The sequence below is a fragment of the Theropithecus gelada genome, chromosome 5, assembly GCF_003255815.1.
Source record: "Theropithecus gelada isolate Dixy chromosome 5, Tgel_1.0, whole genome shotgun sequence".
Taxonomy (NCBI): Eukaryota; Metazoa; Chordata; class Mammalia; order Primates; family Cercopithecidae; genus Theropithecus; species Theropithecus gelada.
The window spans coordinates 156,737,071-156,762,911 of NC_037672.1; the positions used below are offsets into that span (position 1 = coordinate 156,737,071).

A 25,841-nucleotide genomic window follows, 5' to 3' on the forward strand; every position below is an offset into this window, starting at 1 on the left:
CACAGATCTGGTATCTGCCTTCTCAGCACATTTTACATCCAGTAACTGTATCCTTGGCCTCCTGACCTGTTCAATTTGGATTCTATTTCCGGAATGTTTTCTCCCTCAGTGTGAGTTTTTGAGTTTATGAAAGAGAGACTGCTGAGTATTTCTGAGGTGCTCAAGTATTTAAGCAGCCTCAGAAAATCCTGCTTCTTCAGGAGACTGTTGCTGAGTCTATGCCATCTTTTCTGGTCATGCTAAACTGTGATTGCTATTTATTCCACCCCTAGTAGAATCCTCTCTTTTTGGGGGTATTCGTTAGAAATACATAAAATAAAGCTTGGAGGCACTCGAGATCATCAGAATTCCCTATATCTTCCCTTCACTATTTCTGCAAAGTGTTAGATCCATGCAGATTTGGGCCCTCTCACTCATATTCTGGAAGATGGCTGTGCTATCCTAGATGCTCAGTTATTAAGAGGATTTAAGGAGTGACTGATTGTGTAGAATCACCTGGGAAGCTTTTGAAAAATACCAATACCTGTCCCTTGCTCCCAAGATCCAGTCAGTTTGAAGTGGGGCCCAGGAACCAGCATTTTAAAATTGCTCCCACCATGTTCTAGAATGCAACTATGACAAGTAACTGCTGTTCTAGGTCGATTTTAAGTTGGGTACTCAATTCAATTGGTGCAGAGTTTGAAGTCTTTCCTTTCCTTTTCCCTTTCCTTTTCCCTTTCCTTTTCCCTTTCCTTTTCCCTTTCCTTTTCCCTTTCCTTTTCCCTTTCCTTTTTCCTTTCCTTTTTCCTTTCCTTTCCTTTCCTTTCCTTTCCTTTCCTTTCCTTGTCTTTTCCTTTCCTTTCCTTCCTTTGACATACGGTCTCACTCTGTGATACAGGCTAGAATGCAGTGGCACGATCATGGCTCACTGTAGCCTCGAGCTCCTGGGATTGAGTAATCCTCCCACCTCAGCCTCCCTAGTAGCTGGGATTTCAGGCAAAGGCATGCACTACCACACCCGGCAATTTTTTTTTTTTTTTTTTATAGAGACATGGTCTCACTATGTTACCTAGGCTGGTCTCGAACCCCTGGGCTCAAGCGATCCTCCCACCTCTGCCTTCCAAAGTGCTAGGGTTACAGACATGCATCTTCATGCCTGGCCTCTAAAAGTCATTCTTTTAATACAAATGCAGCATTGGTTTTCCGTCATAGAAATGTAAAAATCAAATCCTTCCTATAAAATTATCATTCTGCAGTATCTTCTCTATTTTTTTCCCTCTTGCCATCAGAAAATATTTTGAAAAGTTAAGAGCTTTTTATCTTTATGGAATGTGAGCATAGAAGAAGCATTTCTAGTCAAAATACCTGACTTAACTGTTTTTTTTTAAAAAAAATTTTTCTTATGCTTTTAATTGTATTCAAAGGATTACCAGTTTTCTAGTTTCTTGGTGCTAAGAAGAATTTGCTAATTCAATATTGTCCTCAAAAAAACACAGTGAATAGAATTTTACTACAGAAAGGGATGCCAGTTATATATACACAATTTAAAAATTTTTCCTTTATGTTGAATTTCCTTAAGGGAAAAAGTAGTATTTATCTTCAGTCACTTCAGCACGTATAAAATATATGGCATAAAGTAATGTAAAAATTTGTTAAGCAAATGTTGTATGAAATGAATGACAAAAATGCCAGCATTCATTCCACAGGTTTTTAATACCAATTGTGCAAATAATTATTTAGTATATATGATGTTTAAGAGCTACATTTAATAATTTTTGTTAGATTCAAAGTATATGCATTTCTAGAGACAGCAGCAGAGGGTACATGATTAGATTGCTTTAGTTTATAAAATAATGTCAATAAAAAAATGGTGTGTCAAAGTAAATTTTAAGAAATTAAGAGAACAATCTTTAAAATTTAAGGATATATTTAGAGTGTCTTTAGGAAAGTCTGGCTTAATGTCCAACGTTTAGTGCACTGATCACGTGGACATGAATCTTTGATCTTCATTTTCTTATAAACTTTTATTCCTTTGGTTGAACTTATTATATATATAATCTACGTATATTTATGTGTGTATACCCACATATAATATATATAATATATTCATAAAATATGTATTTTTATGAGATGTATTGTTTGTACAAGAAAGATTAGTGCATTCTATTATACATTCCAGTGTCATCTTTAAACTACTGCCAGGTAATAACTATGTAGTCTTATATTTAGTCAAACATTTTCCCATTTCCTTAATGGCAAAGGCCAAATGAAGTCAAGACTAAATAAACTGATTAATCCAACAAGGAAAAGTAAATTTAGGACTGAAGAAAGGCTTTGTTTTGCTTTGAAATATGTCTCAGCACCCTAGTTTGGCAGGGGCCTTTATTAATCTACTTTATACCTCATATAAGGATACATTTGACCTTTTAAAAAACTGTTCTTACAGTATGAGATAGATGAGTTCTTGATGAGAGTTGACATGGGTACTGTGTGGATTACATAGGAATGAGAATATATCATTTACTTTATGTATTATTTTTTCAAATCATAAGCTTAAATAGTTTATTATTACTCGTAGGTTCTTTTTTTTTTTTTTTTTTTTTTTTTATATACAGAGTCTCGCTGTATCGTTAGGCTGAAGTGCAGTGGCGCGATCTTGGCTCACTGCAAGCTCCGTCTCACAGGTTCAAGCTATTCTCCTGCCTCAGCCTTCCAAGTAGCTGGGAGTACAGGCGCACTACCACGCCCAGCTAATTTTTGTATTTTTAGTAGAGACCGGGTTTCACCATGTTGGCCAGGACGGTCTCGATTTCTTGATCTCGTTATCCACCCGCCTCAGCCTCCCAAAGTGCTGGGATTATAGCAGTGAGCCACCGCACCTGGCCACTTGTAGGTTCTTAATGCACATTTTAAAAATAAGTGACAGAGTTCATTTTATACTCTTCAGATTCCCCAAAGGAGACACTCTGCATGATTAGATTATTGTCTAATACAAATAGAAACGGTGACACAGGTGTGGAGTGGTGCATTATTTTAAGAGGTGGCCTTTGGTAATGTTAGTACATATGAAACTGTCACTCTTCTTCCTCTTCTCCTAAAAAAAAAAAAAAAAAAAAAGCCACAGGGGTGAGCTTCCTTACTGGACAATGCTGTGTGCAAGTAAAGGCCAGGAGTAATCTGGATTCAAAATTCAGCATAAAACACTGTATTAGAATTGATCACTCCAGAGGCTATAAATACAAAATGTCTGACAAAGGCCCTGACAAATAAGAAATTTATCAGAAAACAAGCCAATTGTGGATCACATATAACAAGTCAGCAGCAAGCTTTGTTGAGCTGTCTTTTTCTGCTGAGTAGAGATAAGATTGATTGGCGCAACTTTAGGCAACCTCCCTTAAGCAGCAATAAGAGCACAAAAAGTAGAGGTTGGAGGAGGGATAGCGTAGATATATAGTTGGGGAGTTTCACAAGGAAATGAGGAAAAAATCAGCAAGAAATCTCTAGGGAAAGAGAATTAGCAGATGGCATGCCAAGTAAATACAAACTCCTGTCACTTATCACATTGACTGTGATTATCTCTGCCTTGCTTACCATAATTAGACATGGAAAGTGTTTTGCTTTTTTTTTTTTTCTTCTGGAGAAAAGTTCCTGTTTTCCTAATATAGGGTATAAAAATAACTAGATTATATAGTTACTTGATTAACACTCTAAGCATTTTATTTCTAGTTCTTTTATGTGGGAATCTTCAATGGGGTTGTATTTGTAAACTGATCACACATTATAAACCAGTAAAAAAAAAAAAACAACCTACTTATTTGATCAATATAGATAAAGCAGAATCATACATTGTGATTTTCTGATTGATTGGTAATAAAAAATGTTTGAGAAACAAAAGGAGACAACTAGAAAATACTTTAAAAAATATTGTTTTTTTTAAGGACTCTCTTCCAGAATATATTTTTATTTTTATTATTTAAATTATAAAAAGGAACTGAACAGAATTTGTGTGTGGCTAGAGGTCTTTGCCTGATTGCGCTTTCCCCTCTGGAGGAAGAATAATGTATGCATTCTAAAATTGTAATTCGATGAAGCAAGATGATCATCAAGGTGTATGAGTTAAATCAATATTTTAATTTTCAAATACATTATAAATGTCTAGAAAATATATGTTTAGGGGAATTATTTTTAAGACATATTTGCAAGGCGGTTTCAAAGATATATATCAGTGTTGTCACATAAATTGTTACATGAAAAATTGATGGTTGAAACTAGCCCAGACACTTCTTCCCATTAAATACAGTAGAAAAAAATGGCAATTTTCTAAGTGTCTTGTGTTACTTTGTACAAATGCCAAGAAATACTGTGGTGTGGTGGATAACAGCATGAAACTGGGAATCTGATGGACCACAGGCCAAATTACAGCTCAGCTACTTAATCACCCCCTGACCTCATGCATGCTTTTTGTCTGCCCAAGTAGCCTCCACATTTTCTTTTTTCTTTTTCTTTCTTTTTTTTTTTTTTTGGTGTGTGTACGATATTTATTTTAAATGTTTGTTAAAACAGCACTGTTATTTCTCAGGACAAGAGCAAAGATCACCCCCTGCAGAAGCTTGGGAACTATGTACAGAACTTTATAGAACAGAGGCAATACTTCAGCTTAAGCCTGTCTGCTGACTAGAGAATAGAATTCTGCGTGGACTCAAGGAACAAAAGGAAACTAGGCAGGGAGAGGGAAGAAAAGCGCCCATCTGAAACAAACTTCAGCTGCCATCAGGGCACATCTTGGGGTGGTCACAGATTGTAGGCTGTTTTTTGGAAGATTCGGGTTCAGCACAGGATTCCATTTGTCTATTCGGCTACACCCCTAGCTGAGGTGCCATGAGGTCAATGTCACTCAAGTTCCTGGCCAGCCCAACTCCCGCAACAAAGATTCCCAAATTTAGTATCAAGTTCCTCCGGAAGTCATTCCTATCAGTGGCAAAGCGGTAGACGCCCCGAAGCCAATCTCCCACGTTGTCCAGTATTTCGGGAGTTTCATTAGCCGAGCCAGCAGCGCTCACTGGGACCCCACTGGAAGCCATAGTAGGCAGCTTCGCATGAAAAATAAGGCCAAATAATAGTCTCAGCCTTGTGAAGAATAAATGGGTTAAATCATGTAATATATTTAGCACAGTAGCTGCCACATGGTAGCTCTCAAATTGTAGTTATTATTTTACTATTAGTTCATTGAATCACAATAATTAGCAACAGTACTTGAAAGAGAACCTTGATTTTTTAAAAATAAAAAAAGTTCAACGTTTTCTAGCTTGTCATTAAATATGTTCAAATAAGAAGTTTGCCATGCCAGGCACTCCACAATAGGCCCAGTATACCTCTCCGAACTTTTCTTCCATAGCTTACCACCCTCCCACCACCCTGCAGTTCTCTCTCCCAGTACAAATGACCCATTTTTGGTAAGCACACAGTCTTGTTTACTACCATAGCATTGCTTTGCTCGTGTTGTGTTCTTTGCTGAGAATGTCCTTTTCCAGGTTTTTGGAAGTTCATATTCTTACCAGTAAAATCTTGTACAAATCGAATTTTTAAATTCCCCATGGTGCCTCCCTCACTTCTCCATCTGTCATGATGAGGAAAAATACAAATCCTCCCTTCTTTGATCTGGAAAATTTAATCTATTTCTTTCTTCTGTGAAACTTAATTACGTGCTTGTCTTCCTTCTCCTATTTGATTGGAAGGCAAGAGTATACGTCTTATCCATCTGTTTACTTCCTCTCCAGCACAGCATTTTGCACAGAGGAGATGCTTTGTGAATACTTATAGAATGAATGAATATTGCATTCGTGATATATTTAAAACTAGCAGCTATTAGCCAACACTGATAACTACTCATAACATGTTCAAGTAGTTCTTTTTTTTTTTTTTTTTTTTTTTTTGAGACGGAGTCTCGCGCTGTGTCACCCAGGCTGGAGTGCAGTGGCGCGATCTCGGCTCACTGCAAGCTCCGCCTCCCAGGTTCAGGCCATTCTCCTGCCTCAGCCTCCGAGTAGCTGGGACTACAGGCGCCCGCCACCACGCCCGGCTAGTTTTTTTTGGTATTTTTAGTAGAGACGGGGTTTCACCATGTTAGTCAGGATGGTCTCGATCTCCTGACCTCGTGATCCGCCCGCCTCGGCCTCCCAAAGTGCTGGGATTACAGGCTTGAGCCACCGCGCCCGGCCCAAGTAGTTCTTAAGAATAAGGAAAAATTTATTTGAATAATTATTATTGTGAATTTCATAAATATTCTAAATCACCTCAGTATGATCTGACCTTATTTGGAAATAAAAATTTGGAAATAAAAGCTTCGGTTTTATTTTTATATATAGATCTAAAATTTGAATATTTTTCTGTGCTGATTAAGTAGAATTTATCCTGGTCATTTAGATTCTGAACTTTTAATCAAAAATATTTGTTTGCCTGGATTATTGAGATAACTGCCATAATCTTCCATTTCTTGTGGTTTATATCAATTACTGATCTTACTCAATTTTCTAATATTGTTTCTTTGTTAGACAACAAATTCCCTCACCCCAAAAACTCATTTTAGTGACAGTAATCAGATTGTGATGTGGCCTGAAAACAACACTGTTCCTCCTTCATGAACCAATGGCCCTGTGGGAGATTGAGAGAAACTCTGTACCAGCTTTGCTTGGTCAGTCTGGTTGCCATGTTTACTCAGTGCCCAGGAGCCTGGTCTCTTCTGATGCAAAATAATGATGATGATGAAAGTGTCTCATATACATTCAGTACTTTTTTATTCCTTTAAAATACATTATCATATTTGGTATAATAAATATAAAAAGTGACTGATTGTTTTTTCCTTTTTTAGTTTTTGATTTAACTATGAAGAATTTCTATCATTAGGAAATACAAAACACATGTAGAAATGTGAGGATATGACTACTTTTTGAGCCCATTTGCTGAGCAGTGTGCTAAATGTCAAGCTAATTTAATTTAATTTATTTCTTATCTTTTTAGGATCGTTAATGTCTTCATCTTTATGATGTTCTTCCTCTTTCCTCTGTATATGTCAGGCATGAATATATACATTTATTCACTGAGCGCCTATTTTGTGCCATATACTATGTTAGATGCAAGTATTTTTATAAAGATTGTTTAAACAATAAGATTTATTAATTTTTTATTGGTGTTATTTTTAATGTTAAATTACTATTTATTTTTTATTTGTTCAAGAATAAATTTTATTCATTCAAGAATCTCAAATGCCTTTTTCAACATTTTTGCTGCTATGCTGTTACAATTGAACAAGCTTAGTAAGGCAGAAGAAGATATAGTAGTATTAAATTACTTTAAAAAAAGTTAAAAAATATCCACTCAAAGAAAATTCAAGGGAAAATCCCAGGAAAATTGACCGGAATGAAAACTGTGAAAATAGCAGGATTATTCAAAAATGTAATTAGCCTAAATCATGTTATCACCCATTTTTCTGGATTACAGAAAAAAAAAAAACTCCTAATAATTAATAGTTATTAACCATCTACTTGTACAAAGAGCTGTAACATATTGACAACCTATTAAGAAATAAGATGAAAAAGAATTATGGATGTAGACAACTAATTTGGAATAGATTTGGAGCAATGAAAGGAAAATGAGAGAATAGACAGTAGTTAGAGGGACAGAAAAGTCAAGGACTGGTTGTTAAGGGGAAGTCTTGCATATAATTGAAGTCAGAGGAAAGAGGAAGAACACCATAAAGATGAAGACATTAAAGATCCTAAAAAGATAAGAATTAAATTACATTAAAATAGCTCTTAAAAGTACGGGAAGAAAATAGCGTAGATGGGGGTATATTTTTCCATTCCAGGATAGAGTATTTGACCTGAAAAATACATGGGTTAAATGCTTTAGAAAAAAGAAAGGTACCAGTGCTGTCACCTTAGTATTTGGAAGCCATTACTTACATTATCTGAGCTGGATAGGAAGTTCCGAGCAGCATACTTTTGTCCTAAGTGAACTATCGGATTTGTGGTTGTTGTTTAGAGAACCTGGCAACCCACATGATGTGCTGGTCCTGGTGTTGTCTGGAATTCTAACTGAAAACACTGTTAGGATCTAAGAGAGAGAATGAAGGACAATAAAAATTGTGTGAAGGTTACGTTTTTTAGAAAGTGACCTAAAAGTCTTACCTCCATCTAAACAATTTCAGGTGTCTAAATTCTGAAGGAGCCCATTTACTTTAGGGCTATTCAGTGCAAAGTCTTACATAAGACTAAATTCCATTAAAATATTTTTTAAAAGCAAAATCAACATTGTTTACAGTGAATTTGCTGGGTGATGTATTCAAATGCAAGACTCTGTCAAGTGTTTTTGCTACCATATGTACACCTATTAATTAACTCCTTGTAAATGTCTCCAGTATTCCCTTGGGTTTGCTGAAGTTTGCTGTTGAAGCATCACTTTTGTCACAAATCCTATTTCTCTCAACTTTTAATATGGAGTTTCTAGAGGCCTAATAAATAGCCCCCCTTCTCTCTCACTCAAGTTGATAACCATTTCAGAGATAGATATGGGAATTAGGCAAATAGGAATGAATATATAAATTTTATTACTGATGAAGCTGGTACTGAAGGTCATAACTTCTTGTGAGAGCCAAATGGGACTTGCTAATAGATCCTTTCCAGATTGGACCAAGTTATCCACCCAGTTCCAGGCAGTGCTGAACAATGACAGGCCTCTACTCCATGAAGGAGCTGAGCCACAGATATGGATCATGAAGAACAGAACATATACTCTCTTCAGGCAGGTGGACTTCAAGACAGAGAGGCAGGTCATGGCTAAGCTTGCTCAGTTTCCTTTCTCAGACTCATCTACATAAGTCATGCTGTCACCAAGGGAAAGGGTTAGTAAGGCCAGTAAAGTTTAGTTACTTTAATTGAATACTTTTCTCTTAAACCTGGTTGATGTGGGAAATATGCAGCCACCCTGACATCACAGGTGTATACTGCAGTGTTTTATATTAAAAAGAAAACATTATTGAAACATGTGAGACAACTTTGTAAAGATTCCTAGGGAACAAATCTGACTAGGGACCTAATAACTTATCTTTTTTTTTTTTTTTTTTTTAAAGACAGAGCTGCACTCTGTTGCCCAGGCTGGAGTACAGTGGCACAATCAACACTCACTTCAACTTCAAACTCCCGGGCTCAAGTGATTCTCCCGCCTCAGCCTCCTGAGTACTTGGGATTACAGGCATGTGCTGTAACACCTGAGTAATTTTTAAAATTTTTTTGTAGATAGAGGATCTTACTATGATGCCTGGCCCGATCTTGAACTCCTGTCCTCAAGCACACCTCCTGCCTCGGCCTCCTAAAGTGTTGGGATTACAGGCATGGGCCACTGCACCCAGTCAACTTCCACTTTTTTAAAAGCCATCTTCTTTCCATTACTTTCTGTTTCATGGAAAAGTGTTGAGGATTTCTACAAAGCAGTTAAGTGAGATAAAGAAAACATCAAACACAACAGTTTAATATGTTGTTACTAGCGTTTTGACAAAGTTCCCTTCAATTTACCTCATTGACCAATTTTATATACCAAAAATACATTTGTCGTAAGTCTAGGGATGCTGACCATCTTCAGATCATGTCATACTTTCTATGTTTAGGATAAAACTTCCAGCTGATAAACTTGTGTTTTGAAATCAACTAAAATTCAGCTGCCCTGCTGATGTTATGAAGATAATTTATTGTCAATTTTGAGGCATAAAAGCATGATTTTTTTTAAATATCTCCACATTGTTCAAAGGTACTCACATACATATAAAATGTTCTTTTAAAACTACATCTTTAAAACTTTAAGCTGATAAACTTGTGTTTTGAAATCAACTAAAATTCAGCTGCCCTGATGATATTATGAACAGAATTTATTGTCAATTTTGAGGCATAAAAGCATGATATGTTTTTTTAAATATCCCCACATTGTTCAAAGGTATTTACACACACATAAATGTTCTTTTAAAACTACATCTGCGAAGGAGTGATAATTATGATTAGTATTGAAATAAATTTATGTGTTTCCCACTGAAAAGACTTCATTCTGCTGGGGTGCCTCCCACTGGAGTAACACAGCACCTGCCTGCTGGACTTGCAGGCTGAATAATACATTGTCCTTGACTGAGTACTTTATTTATTTATTTAGAGACGGAGTCTCGCTCTGTCACCCAGGCTGGAGTGCAGTGGCACCATCTCGGCTCACTGCAAGCTCCACCTCCTGGGTTCACACCATTCTCCTGCCTCAGCCGCCCGAGTAGCTGGAACTACAGGCGCCCGCCACTGCGCCCGGCTGATTTCTTTTTGTATTTTTAGTAGAGACGGGGTTTCACTGTGTTAGCCAGGATGGTCTCGATCTCCTGACCTCGTGATCTGCCCGCCTCAGCCTCCCAAAGTGTTGGAATTACAGGTGTGAGCCACCGTGCCCGGCCGACTGAGTACTTTAATGCCACAATGAATGGCATAGACATTGAAGCTGTAAGCTTGGGTTCAAACCCAACTTTGCTACTTATTTGCCATGCTTCCTTTGACCAGTTACCTAATTTCTCTTTGCTTCAGTTTCTTTTTTTGCAAAGTGGAAATGTAATAGTATCACCTTTTAAGGTGATATCTAATAACAGGGTGATATCTAATAACAAGATTATTATTAGATATGTTGTTAGTATCAAAAAACCCACTTATCAAGCACATAATAAATATTAGCTATTATAATTATTGTCCCATTGATAGCCTGGTAAATTCATCTTCTTACAAGGCTACCAGTCCTGTTAGATTAGGACATCATTTACCCCTAATTACCTCCTAAAGGTTCTGTTTCCAAACGCAGTCTCATTGTCAATATATGAGTTTTGTGGGGACATAAACGTTCAGTTCATGACACAGTCTAATAATGATCATAGTTCATAACAACATATCTAACAATAAGATATGTTGTTAGTATCAAAAAACCCATAACAACACATCTAATTATTATTTAAAAAACCCACTTATCAAGCACATAATAAATATTAGCTATTATAGTTATTCTTGTTTATAATTATTGATAGCCAGGGAATTCCTAAATCACTTTTACTTTTTTATACATATCTTGATCTTCTGATTGGAACAGATACAGATGAAGGTCCTTTTAGGCATCTTGGCATCTTAATTTTGTTTCTCCTCCATTTTCAATGGCTTTTTCTCACTTTCTATAAATGTAATTAAGGTCCTCCTATCCATTTTTAAAGTAAAGAAAGAAATCTTTCTTTGGTTCTTTTTTCTCTAAGTATGAATCTATCTTCCTCTTTTCTGCCAGCTTCAGTATTTGGACATTCTCCATTTCCTCTTTTTTTTCCTAATCATTCCTCAGTTTCTAATTAACTTTACTCTCATAAATACTCATTGAACATACACGTGTGCTGGGCACTGTGTTTGGAATGAGGATATGGTGGTGAATAAAATACATCCAGACTCTGCCTGCATAAAAATTCTTGTCCCTATTATTCCGCTGAAACTTCTCTCCATAAAAGTTATGAAAGATCTCCTAATTAAATAAGTTAATGACTTATTCTTTGTGTTTTATGTAACATCTCTAGGGCATTAAAGACAGATAACATTCCTGAAACTGTGCTCCCACTGGCCTTCTTTCTAGCTCTTTCTCTGGGTCTTTTTCTACCTCCCAGGATCTCCAAATTAGTTTCTTTAGGTTTCTCTTTCTAATCATATTTTAAATATTCCCTAGAGCTTCATTTTTGGTTCTTCTTAGGGATCTCAAGGTAGCATTTCCAGTTGTTTACAAAATATTCTAAACTATTAAATTCCAAAGATAGCTCAAAGTCATCATATTCAAACTTGCTCAGCCTCCCTCTCTCTCTCTCTCTCTCTCTCTCACACACACACACACACACACACTCACATACTCTCTGACACACACACTCTTTCTCTCTCACTCATTTGCACACACTCTCTCTCTGATCTGCTCCTGCCTGGCATTTGCTACTTCACTTAAAAGCATCACCACTGATCCCTCTATTTCCCAAATTTGAAACCTGAGAACCAGCCTCAATGTCTCTCTTTCTTACAAACTGTGTGCAATTGATCTAGTCCCACTGACTCTACTTCCTTAATAGCTCCTTAATATCCATGTTGCCACCCTATATGTATGCCTCTAAGGGGACCTTCCTCTTCCCTAAGCCTTTTCAGCCATGTCAAATCTATCTAATTGATAAATCTAGCCAAATAAAAGTGGAATCTAAATCTTTCACTCCCTCACCCCCCGTTTTCTCTTATAACATCTACAACCTTTCCCCCACCCCAGCTGCTCTGAACTCATTTAGTACTCTTATGAACTGAATGTTTATGGCACCACAAAACTCATTATGTTGACACCCTGAACCCCATCGTGACTGCATTTGGAGACAGGACCTTTAGGAGATAATTAGGAGTAAGTGATGCCCTAATCTGATAGGACTGGTAGCCTTGTAAGAAGAGAAAAAGAGAGAGAAATATTTTTCTCTCTCTTCTATATGAGGACACTCCTGTTTACAAACCAGAAAGAGAGATCTCATCAAGAACCAAATCAGTTGGCATTTTGTTAGGGACTTCTAGCCTCCAGGACTGTAAGTTAATAAATTTTTGTTATTGAAGTCAATCAACCTATGGTATTTTGTTATGGCAGTCTGAGAAGACTAATACACCAGGCCCAAGTAAACTTCAGAGAAGTTCAAAGTTTCATTTCTGACCACTGGTTGCTATTTGACAGTACCATGCCTCTGCAGTCTCTCTTCTCTTTTTCTAGAATTCTTTCTGCTTTCCTCATATATTAAATTCTCCTCCTCTTCTGAGAGAAAGTTTAGTTATTTCCTCCGTCTTTTCTAAATGTGTTCACTCACAGAAGCAGCATTAGTAACATTTACTTTTGGAACCTACGTATTGGTATTAAGGCAATGACAACATTGCATTTTTATATTTCTCTGCCTTACAAGTAAGCTGCTTAAGCCAAGGGAAATTTTATTCTTTATATTTCCAGGGCTGAGCAGACTGTTTTGCTATTTAGTAAATACTATTGAATGAACTAAAGGATTGATGAATGAATGAACAATATAAAGGCTGAATGCATTTCACTAAAGCACTGATACTAAGTTGGAGAATGAACCAACATTCCTTAGAGCAGTGGTCCCCAACCTTTTTGGCACCAGGGAGGGGTTCAGTGGAAGGCAATTTTTCCATGACCTGCGGGGGGTTGCAGGGAGTGCCACGGGATAAAACTGTTCCACCTCAGATCATCAGGCATTGTTAGAGTCTCATAAGGAGCGTGCAACCCACCCTCGCGCCGGTGCAGTTCACAATAGAGTTTGTGCTCCTACGAGAATCTAATGCCACAGCTCCTCTGACAGGAGGCAGAGCTCAGGCAATAATGTTCACTTGCCCTCCACTCACCTTCTGCTGTGCAGCCAGTCTCCTAGCAGGCCACGGACCAGTACAGCCCACATTGAGCCTGGGGGTTGGGGACGCCTGCCTTAGAGTATATCCTCTTTCTGTGCTACTGACTTACTAATTTATTCAGTATTGTGTATTAAATAGTTAATAGTTGTACCATTAACTTTATTCCACTTAGCAGGGAGAGGACTGGTGAGTTGAAAGAAAGGAAAAAAAAATAGTTTCATAAATATTTCACTTTTTTGTTTTTTAAAAACGTGTTTAGATCATCATGGGAGCAAAGTGTAACTATTCATTCTAATAATAAGACCTTCCAATAAACACTGAATGTGTCACTTTTATAGGCTTCAGAGAGTAACAATGGGTTTATATAAACAGCTGAAATTTTTCCTCTTTGGTAGGCAAGACCTTCTATTATCCTGTATAAATAACTGTTTTAGCTATGCAAATAAAATGAATTTAGAGTTTGAAAGGAACATTTTCAGAGGCAACAATAATCACAGTAAGATTCTGGATAAATGCAAAATATAATCTTAACATTAACAGTGCTAGAATAATGCAGCCAATGTAATTTCATGTTTTTAATGGGCTATAAGGAAATAATAATATATCTTCCCATTGGCTCCAAAATTTTAACCTGATGTAATTTGCACTTTCATTTTTAATATAATGTTGTGAATGGTAACTTCCATTATGACTGCCTCCCTTTGTTCTAATGAAATTTGTGGCCCAACAATGGTACCTTAAAATTAAATTTTTTAGTCTTACTATTTGCATCAATTTATCAAATTTTGCAATTTAGTTGTTAGGGTTTTAAAAAGTAGCATTTGAGGAAGCTGTAGCAATTTAGTGTAGACATTGTTTTGTGCAGATGAAGGTACTGTGTTCCGGGAAGTGTTTATATACCTGAGGTTCCATATGTCATTCCTAGCATAGAACATAGAAAGGTCTTCAACCTTTCAGCACTATTGGGTAGGAAGGCTCTGCTAACATTCAGTTAAAACAATTTTCATGGTGAATAAAAATCAAGGTATAATAATGAAAAGGATGCAGAATCTGATTTTATTGGTCCTGGATTTGAGAGCCCCCTGTGTGCCTTCCTTGCAGTCTCCAAGGCCTGAGTAAGTGACTCGTTGTATCTTATGCAGCATCACTTGTGAAGTAGTAACAGTAACTCCCATCTCACTGTCATATTTTGAGGTCAAGGAGGGCATGCATTCTGTTCACCATTGTATTGCCAGAGCTTAGCACGGTGCCTAGCACAGGAGACATCCACCAAAACTATTAGTTGGGTGAATAAAGAATGAAAAAGTGTGTGAATTAAGAAAAGAGTTTGGAGGCAGAGTGTTCAGGATCCACTTTATGTAGTTGTTTAAGCTGGAAAGGGTGTTGATTTGAATCATTAATTATATAATACATCTCATATTAATACTGGGTATTATTTATGGTATTTAGTCTGCTGTAACTGACTTATTAAAGCTATGGACTTGCCCAGTTGCAGTAAGAAGTCTTTCTCAACATCCCTCGTTAGCTCACTCTTTCAGGCAGGTTATACTTTCCCACTTCTGGATTCATCCCTAGGCTGTCACTCTCTAGTTTCCCGTGGCTTTGCATTGGTAGTTATGAAAGTCTGACCAACTCTAGTATCACAGCTTCAATCTTCACCAAATTTAAAGCTCCTCCATCCCCTAGACCAGGGTTACTTCAGATGGGGCAACCCGTAATGAGAAAGAATGCTGGGGTTGATGCTTCTGTTTTCCTCTCCACTTATTTAGCACTCTGCTACTTTCACCTTCACTGATCCCCAAGGTTGGCAACTTAGGGGAGGAAAGAGAGTTAAGAGGACAGAAAGATTTTCATTCAACTTTTACAATTATAATCTGGAATTGGTGTTCCCTTGGTATGGCAGATGGTGAGCTTACGTTTTCTCATGTGGGATCCTTATATGGATTACTAGAAAATTCTGCACTGCTGGAGTGGCCCAAAGTCAATTTTCCTGATGCTCATAACTAACTCCCTGCTCCCCTCCCAGTCCTGCTGCTGTGGTCCCATTGTCCATCTAGAACAACCATCTTGGGTGGAATCTCCATTAAGACAAACCCCAAACAGCTGACTTCCATGGAGCTTGCCTCTGGCCCATGAGTGTGTTAGTTTGTTAGAGCTGCCATAACAGAATACCACAGAATAGAAATTTAACAACAGAAATTTATATCTTCACAGTTTTGGAGGCCAGAAGTGTGAGACTGAGGTGTCAGCAGGTTTTTCTTTTTCTTTTGTTGTTGTTGTTGTTGTTGTTGTTGTTTTTTCTGAGGCCTCTGTCCTTGTCTTGTAAGTGGCAGTCTTCTCTCAGTGTCTTCACATGATTTTCCCTGTGGGTGTGTCTGTGTTTAAATTTCCTCTTATAAGGACATCAGTCATATTGGGTTAGGATCTACCCTAATGACCTAATTTTATCTCTTTTAAGGTCCTATCTCCAAGTAGAGTAACATTCTCAGGTACTGGGGGTTAGGACTTCAACATATAAACTTTGAGGGGATACAATTCAGAACGTAACTAGAAATACAGATATTCAGGACCGGCCAACCACATTCTGCAAGTTCAGGCAATCACCAACAAAGCCTTTTCTCTTGTCGTTTGGCCACCAGTCAGCTCTGTCCAGTTGGACTCATGTGCAAGTCAGACACTAGTTCCTATGTCCTTCAAATTCCAGAGGACACACGCCAAGTTTTCCCAGTGGTTCTCTTGTTTCGAAGAGTGTGTAGAGGCATCTTCGACTCAGTCATTGAAAATTCCCTCTTCAAAGAAACCCCTTTATAGGCATCTTCCTTCTCTTCTTTTACATGTCTGATGGGAAGGGTAGTGATTGATTAATGATGGCAGGATCACAGGGACGTGGGTGGTCCAGTGCTTTGACTCCTATCAAATTGTTCCTGGTTTGGGAAGCTTCTCCAGAAGCTCTTCTGCTATTATAAACAATACTTTAATGAGTGTACATGAACTGAGATCACTGTATACATTCACACTATTTACTTATTTCCTAGATACATTTGTAGAAGTCATTATTTATGGTGTCTTTTGATAAGTGAAATATTTTATTTTTAATGTTAAAATTTTTGATCTTTTTATTTATAGTTTGGGTTTTGATGTTTTATTTTAGAGAATTTTCTCTGATTGGAAATCCTAAACATATTTATGTATATTTCCACATAGGAGGATTATGATTTCTGCTTTTAGGATTTTAAAGGACCTAGAATGTATTTTTAAATTTATGGCAAGGGGTATGAATCTCATTTTTTCCTATGATCACATAACCATTGTCCCAAAAGCACTGTTTGAGGAGTCCATCCTTCCTCTATTGACTTTTAAGGCCACCTGTATCATATATCAAGGGTCCATATATGTACAAGACTGTTTCTGTGCTTTGTATTCTGTTATGTTGATTTTTTTGTTGATTCCCATATCACTACTACGTTGTCATAATTACTACAGCTTTGTAAGTAGTCTTAACATTTGCTGGGGCAAGTTTCCTAAAACTTCAAAATGAAATTGTCTTAGCTATTCTTCACCCTTGTGTATTTGACAATGAGTCTTAGAATACATTTCTCAGGTTCCATGAAAAACTTATAAGGACATTTTGTTTGAAAATAAATGAAATTTATAGATCTGTTAAAGATAATTGGCATTTTAATAAAGTTCCACCTGCATTAATATATTTATCCATTTAAGTAATTCCTGTTTTGTGAGCTTCAATAATACAAAAATTTTTTTCTAAGCAATTAAAGTTTTCATGTTAGATTTTTTCTTAAATGCCTTATAAGTTGCAATCTCCCCAAATCATAACATTCATATGAGAAAATGCCAGCAGTGGAACACCAATTTCCTAGTCCCATACCGTCCCGCTTCCTAAAACTCAGTGCTGTTCACGTTTTAAGCTTTTAGGAGGGCATAGTTAAGTTGAAAGTGCTGAGAAGTAGGCAGAGATGAGAGAGAGGGCATTTAATTAATATAAAATTGAAGTCGTCAATGACATTGGAAAACATAACATGCTTTCCTTTGGACTATGTGTACACGGGCTCCCAAAGACCAAATGGAAAAACCTCGTTAAGTTCTTTTCCACTTGGTGACTCTGCTGTGTGATTTAACTTAGCAGTGACATCTACTCAAAAAATTAAAAACAAAAAATGGATGGCAGTTCATAGACTGCTAATATCATTCTTTATTAAGCAAGTCTAATGTTGAGAGGTGTTTCAACATGTAATTTGACATAGAGATCACCTCAGAAAGGTAGAATAAGTTTTTTTGTTTTCTGTTAAGTGGCTCCTTCAGTAAACATTGATTTGGTGTTATGATCCAGGCACTGTACCAGGTGCTGAGGAAGCCACGATGAATATGACACAGTCTTCAACCTCAAAGAACTTACAAGGAGATAAGACACCCAAGTGTGCCGTGAAGAGTTCCAGGGGATAAGGCAGCATATGTGCAGGGCACAGTGGGCATTCCCAGGAATGGACAATCATTTCTACCTTGGATTACAAGAACAGCTAAATTTCCCAGGTAGTTGGCTGTGGCTGGGATGCAATAGAGAGGGAGTAATTACATAGGTAAAAGATGTGACATAAACTTGGAGGCATGAAGCGTTCTGGTATGTTCAAGAAACTGGTAGTAGTTTTAAGTATGGAATATGATTGAGAGGGCTTTGAGGAGAAGACAAAAGACCAGTAGAGACCAGAACACAGATGTTTTGTAGTCTATTCCAGGGATGTAGACAGGGTAGGCAGTACAGTAAAACTGAAGGAGGGAATGGAATTTAAAAACCTGACTCTAACTAAAATTAGGACAACAGCATCAGGAAGTGCAGAAAATGGAGACATGGAGACCAGACAATTGCATTAGTGTGAGTGAGAGATGATGTGGGACTAAAATAAAGCAATCACAGTGGAAATAGAGAAAAATTGATGAATGAAGATTTAATAAGGTGGTGGAATCAGTAGGACTTGGAAACAGGGTGTGTGTGGGGAATAGGGATGTGGGGGCTCAGGAACAGCTACGATTCTGAGAAGATTTCTGGATGTCTGGCTTGGAAAATCAAGTGACTTAGTCATATGATAGTACTACTCATCCACCTAGGTAGATTTGCTTCTATGTGATTGATAGAAGTTTCATTATGTAGCAAGTGAACTGTAAATTGAATGTAGGGCTTGAGATGTACATTATAATACATTATGAGAGACTAAATTTTAGAATTTCCACTTGACAAAAGATTTCACAGAACACCTCTGAGTAACAATAAAGTACTACAATTAGTTTGCATCTGTTCTATGGCATAGATGTAAGGCATAGATCATTATCAATAGCTTGTTGCCATATCTCAATCAGCTCTTTAAACATTTGCATTTACATTTATAATCTAGATATAGACTACTCATCTTGAGTTCTGAGGATGTTCAGGTCTGAATGAACAACTGATCTGAGTCAAAATCACCTGAAGGAACATAAAAATGTAATAATGTTTATATTTTTTTCCCTATCACATTAAGTTAATAGGCAGTAAGAAAAGACTTCTGTGTTTACTTGTCAGTCTGAGAAAAATTAGCACTTTAGAGTTACAGGTCACCTGCATTCGTATGCAAAGTTTGAATGCACATTCATCAAAATAGAACAAGTATTACATTATATATAAATAACCAAGGCGACTCAAATAGTAAGCTGTTAGGAAAAAAATCTCAAAAATCAACCTTAAGAAACTTGACAGTCATTTCAATAAGTCATTAGGTATTCAGAAAGGTTGATTACATGTTGATTAAAATTAGAAAAATAACTCAGAAAATTAGAATTGAAAGTACATCCTTTTATTAAAAACATTGATTTAATTCTTTTCTTCTTCTTGCTTTCAAATATACATGAATATTATTACTACTAACTAAAGGGATTGCTATAAATTAGTAGATGACTCATGTATTGCTATGTAACTACTAATTACTTTAATTAATTTGCTAGGAGTGAGGGGGGAAATGTATTTTGGATTTTCTATTTCATATACACTTTTATCAATGAGATAGTCAGATTAATTCTCTTTGTTTTGAGTTTTTCTTTTCTTGTAATTTAATTAATGAGAAGATTTTAGTGTTTCATTATCTTGCAAAAGAGTTGTGCTATAGAAATACAAACAATCCTCAGAGAATATTATAAACCCCTCTGTGCAAATGAACTAGAAAACCTAGAAAAAAATGGATAAATTCCTGGACATATACACCCTTCCAAGACTGTACCAGGAAGAAATTGAATCCCTGAACAGACCAGTAATGAGTTCTGAAATTAAGGCAGTAATAAATAGCCTACCAACAAAAAAGGCCCAGGACCAGATGCATTCACAGTTGAATTCTGCAAGAGCTGGTACCATTCCTACTGAAACTATTCCAAAAAACTGAAAATGAGGGAACTTCTCATTTTAGGAGGCCAGCATCATCCTGATACCAAACCTGGCACAGATACAATAAAAAAATAAAACTTCAGGCCAATATTCTTGATGAACCTTAATGCAAAAATCTTCAACAGAATATTGGCAAACTGAATCCAGCAGCACATCAAAAAGCTTATTCATGACAATCAAGTAGGCTTTATCCTAGGGATGCAAGGTTGGTTCAAAATATGCAAATCAATAAATGTGATTCGTCACATAAACAGAACTAAAGACAAAAACCACATGATTATCTCAATAAATGCCAAAAAGGCTTTTGATAAATTGCAATATCCCTTCATGTTGAAAACTCTCAATAAACTAGGTACTGAAGGACCATATCTCAAAATAATAAGAACCATCTATGACAAACCCACAGTCAATATCATACTGAATGGGCAAAAGCTGGAAGCATTCCCACTGAAAACCAGCACAAGACAAGAGTACCCTGTCTCAACACTTGCATTCAACATAGTATTGGAAGTTCTGACCAGGGAAATCAAGGCAAGAAAAGATATAAAGGCATTCAAACAGGAAGAGAGGAAGTCAAACTATCCCCATTTGCAGGTGACATAATCCTATATATAGATCCTATATCTAGAAAACCCCATCATCTCAGCCCAAAAGCTTCTTAAGCTGATAAACAACTTCAGCAAAGTTTCAGGATACAAAATAAATGTGCAAAGAATGCTAGTATTCCTATATACCAAAAACAGTCAAGCCGAGAGCCAAATCATGAATGAACTCCCATTCACAATTGCCACAAAAAAGAATAAAATACCTAGGAATACAGCTAGCCAGGGAGGTGAATTATCTCTACAGGGAGAACTATAAACCACTACTCAAAGAAATCATAGATAACACAAACAAATGGAAAAGCATTCTGTGCTCATGGATAGCAATAATCAATATATTGAAAGTGACCACACTGCCCAAAGCAATTTATAGATTTGATGCTATTCCCATTAAACTACCACTGACATTCTTCACAGAGCAAGAACAAGCTGTTTTAAAATTCATATGAAACCAAAAAAGAGCCCAAATAGCCAAAGAAATCCTAAGCAAAAAGAACAAAGCCGGAGGCATCACACTATCTGACTTCAGACTATACTACAAAGCTATGGTAACCAAAACAGCATGGTCCTGGTACAAGAGCAAGCACATAGACCAATGGAACAGAACAGATAACCCAAGAATAAGACTGAAAACCTATAACCATCTGATCTTCAACAAACCTGACAAAAACAAACAACAGGGAAAGGATTCCCTATTCAATAAATGGTGATGGGTTAACTGACTAGACATATGCAGAAGACTGAAACTGGACCCCTTCCTTGTACCATATATGAAAATTAAATAAAGATGGATTAAATACTTAAATGTAAAATCCCAAACTATAAAAACTTGAGAAGACAACTTAGGCAATACCATTCAGGACATAGGCATGGGCAACAATTTTATGATGAAAACACCAAAAGCAATTGCAAAAAAAGGCAATATTGACAAATGGGATCTAATTTAACTAAAGAGCTTCTATACAACAAAAGAAACTATCATCAGAATGAACAGACAACCTAGAGAATGGGAGAAAATTTTTATAATCTATCTATCTGACAAAGGTCTAATATCCAGAGTCTACAAGAAACTTATATTTAAGTAGGAAAAAACAAACAACTCCATTAAAAAGTGGGCAAAGGACATGAACAGACACTTTTCAAAAGAAGACATACATGTAGCCAACAATCATATGAAAAACTCAGCATCACTGATCATTACAGAAATACAAATTTAAACCAAAATGAGATACGATCTCACACCCATCAGAATAGTGATTATTAAAAAGTCAAAAAACGACAGATGGTGGGAAGGTTGTGAGAAAAAAGGAATGCTTATACACTGTTGATGTGAGTGTAAGTTAGTTCAGCCACTGTGGAAGACAATGTGGTGATTCCTCCTTAAAGACCTAAAGACAGAAATACCATTTGACCCAGCAATTTCATTACTGGGTATGTACCTAAAGGAATATACATCATTCTATTATAAAGATATGTGCATGTGTATGTTCATTGCAGCACTATTCACAATAGCAAAGACGTGGAATCAACCTAAATGTCCATCAGTAATAGACTGGATAAAATAATGTGGTACATATAGAACACAGAATATCAAGCAGCCATAAAAAATGAGATCATGTCCTTTGCAGGGACATGGATGGAGGCCATCATCCTTAGCAAACTAACACAGGAACAGAAAACCAAATACTGCATGTTCTCACTTAAAAGTAGGAGCTAAATGTTGAGAACACATGAACACATAGAGGGGAGCAACACACACTGGGGCCTTTTGGAGGGTAGAGGGAAAGAGGAGGGAGAGGATCAGGAAAAACAACTAATGGGTATTAGCTTAATATCTGGGTGACAAAATAATCTGTACAACAAACTTCCATGACACAAGTTTACCTATATAACAAACCTGCAATTGGACTCCTAAACTTAAAATAAAAGTTAAAAAAGATTAAATTTGAGAAGTTTTGAAGAGGTTATTTTTTCCTTATAATAGGCCTAAACTGTAAGACTTCCATACATTATTAGTAGATGATCACTTGTGTAGTAAAAGTGTTAATTTTCGTTAGTTAATTTTTAAAAATTCAATTTGTATAGCTTTTGAGAAAGAAGGATCAATGACATTTCTTATTTTTATGAATTGAAGAATAATTGTGACAGTGTTACTTAACTGTTCGACTCACTGTTTTTTTTTTTTGTTGTTCAGTTTTACATTAGTCATGCAATTCCAAAGTAATTTGTAAGGGTAACAATTGAACATATTGAATCTTGAGAATTTACATAAAATATAGGAGATTAAAGGGTTTTTCCCAATATTCTTAGACTGTGGGGATTATAAATTATATTTTCAGAATTGTATTTTACAGAGGCCATATTTGTATATTGGAGAGGAAATAAAGTCATTGGAAGCAATTATTTTTATGTTTTACAAAATATACAATACGTTTTACAAAATTGGTGCTATAGACTTTCCCCCACATTTCAGTAATTATTAGAAAATTCACTGGAAATGTAGATGTGTGGCATTATTTCTGAGGCCTCTGTTCTGTTTCATTGGTCTATATATCTGTTTTGGTACCAGCACCATGCTGTTTTGGTTACTGTAGCCTTGTAGTATAGTTTGAGGTCAGGTAGAGTGATGCCTACAGCTTTGTTCTTTTGACCTAGGATTCTCTTGGCTATATGGACTCTTTTTTGGTTTCATATGAAATTTAAAGTAGTGTTTTCTAATTCTGTGAAGAAAGTCAATGGTAGCTTGATGGGGATAGCATTGAATCTGTAAATTACTTTAGAAAGTATGGCCATTTTCATGATATAGATTTTTTCTATCCATGAGCATGGAATGTTTTTCCATTTGTTTGTGTCCTCTCTTATTTCCTTGAACAGTGGTTTGTAGTTCTCCTTGAAGAGTTCCTTCACATCCCTTGTAAGTTATATCCCTAGTTGTTTTATTCTCTTTGTAGCAATTGTGAATGGAAGTTCACTCATGATTTGGCTCTCTGTTTGTCTGTTATTGGTGTTTAGGAATGTTTGTGACTTTTGGACATTGATTTTGTATCCTGAGACTTTGCTGAAGTGGCTTACTAGCTTAAGGAGATTTTGGGCTGAGACAATGGGGTTTTCTAAATATACAATCATGTCATCTGCAAACAGAGACAATTTGACTTTCTCTCTTCCTATTTGGATATCCTTTATTTCTTTGTCTTGCCTGATTGCCCTGGCCAGAACTTCCAATACTGAGTTGAATAGTAGTGGTGAGAAAGGGCATCTTTGTCTTGTGCCACTTTTCAGAGGGAATTCTTCTAGCTTTTGCCCATTCATTATGATATTGGCTGTTTGGTTTATCATAAATAGCTCTTATTCTTTTGAGATACATTCCATTAATACCTAGTTTATTGAGAGATTTTAGCCTGAAGGGGTATTGAATTTTATCAAAGGACTTTTCTGTATCTATTGGGAAATTATATGATTTTTGTCATTGGTTCTGTTTATATGATAGATTACATTTATTGATTTGTGTATGTTGAACTAGCCTTGCATCCCAGGGATGAAGCCATCTAGATCATGGTGCATAAACTTATTGAAATCCTTGACGAACCTGCCAAAACAAGCAATGGGGAAAGGATTACCTATTTAATAAATGGTGTTGGGAAAACTGGCTAGCCATATGCAGAAAACTGATACTGGAGCCCTTCCTTATACCTTATACAAAAATTAACTTAAGATGGATTAAAGACTTAAATGTAAGACATAAAACCATAAAAACCCTAGAAGAAAACCTGGGCAATACCATTCAGGACATAGGCATGGGCAAAGACTTCATGACTAAAACACCAAAAGCAATGGCAACAAAAGCCAAAATTGACAAATGAGATAGAATTAAACTTAAGAGCTTCCACACAGCAAAAGAAACTATCATCTGACTGAGGAGACAACCTACAGAATGGGAGAAAATTTTTGCAATCTATTCAGCTGACAAAGGGCTAATATCCAGAATCTACAAAGAAATTAAACAAATTTACAATAAAAAATCAACCCCATCAAAAAGTGGCTGAAAGATATGAACAGACACTTCTGAAAAGAAGACATTTATGTGGCCAACAAACATATGAAAAAAAGCTCATAGTCACTGGTCATTAGAGAAACGCAAATCAAAACCACAGTGAGATACCATCTCATACCAGTTAGAATGGCGATCATTAAAACATCAGGAAACAACAGATGCTGGAGAGGATGTGGAGAAATATGAACACTTTTACACTGTTGGTGGGAGTGTAAATTAGTTCAAGCATAGTAGAAGACAGGGTGCTAATTCCTCAAGGATCTAGATCCAGAAATACCATTTGACTCAGCAATCCCATTACTGGGTATATACCCAAAGGATTATAAATCATTCTACTATAAAGACACATGCACATGTATGTTTATTGCAGCACTGTTCACAATAGCAAAGACTTGGAATCAATCCAAATGCCCATCAATGATAGAATGGATAAAGAAAATGTGGCACATATATGCCATGGAATACAATGCCGCCATAAAAAAGGATGAGTTTATGTCCTTTGGAGGGACAAGGATGAAGCTGGAAACCATCATTCTCAGCAAACTAACATAGGAACAGAAGACCAAACGCTGCATGTTCTCACTTGTAAGTGGTAGTAGAACAATGAGAACACATGAACACAGGGAGAGGAACATCATATACTGAGGCCTTTTGGGAGGTAGGGGGCTAGGTGACAGATAACATTAGGAGAAATACCTAGTGTAGATGATGGGTTCATGGGTGCAGCAAACCACCATGGCACATGTATACCTATGTAACAAACCTGTACATTCTGCACATGTATCCCAGAACTTAAAATATAATAATAATAAAAAAGAAAGACTAAGACTTTTGAAATAGCCAACAAAATCCAGTGTTATTCTAAGACACGGGCTTTTAAAGATTTGCATACAGGGTGTGTTGATCTTCCATATTTTTAAAAAGCCTACAATGTGCTTTCATCAATGAGTTTAAAAATATTTTCTTCTTTGTAGCAAACTTCTAAATTTTATTGCTTCTACTTTTTCAGTCTACTTCTCTACACCTTGCTGATTGCTTTGTATCAGAAAGAGATTCATATAAGATGATAATATGCTCCTGGAAATATTTCAGCAGACCATCACATCTCATTCTTTGTGGTAGAATAATTTTTAAGCCTTCTTGAGGTGATGTTAACCAAACTGTTCCTAACTGTAAGTCCTAAATATTTCTATGCTTCACATAAATCATCTGGTGATTATGAAGCTTGCATTTTAAAATTAGGATTTTATACTATTTGTTGTTTTACAAATGTTTGGCAAATCATACAAATGGTGATACAGTGTTTCCTTTTGTGT

The 25,841-nt window shown here is 36.4% G+C and overlaps 1 pseudogene across 1 annotated transcript; it reads right to left on the bottom strand.

Moving 5' to 3' along the window:
• Nucleotides 1-4,759: 4,759 nt before the first annotated feature.
• On the bottom strand, nt 4,760-5,072 carry LOC112625372 (annotated as a pseudogene). Its single transcript, XR_003119573.1, has one exon. The product of XR_003119573.1 is annotated as a mitochondrial import receptor subunit TOM6 homolog pseudogene (transcript).
• Between the last annotated feature and the right edge of the window lie 20,769 nt (nt 5,073-25,841).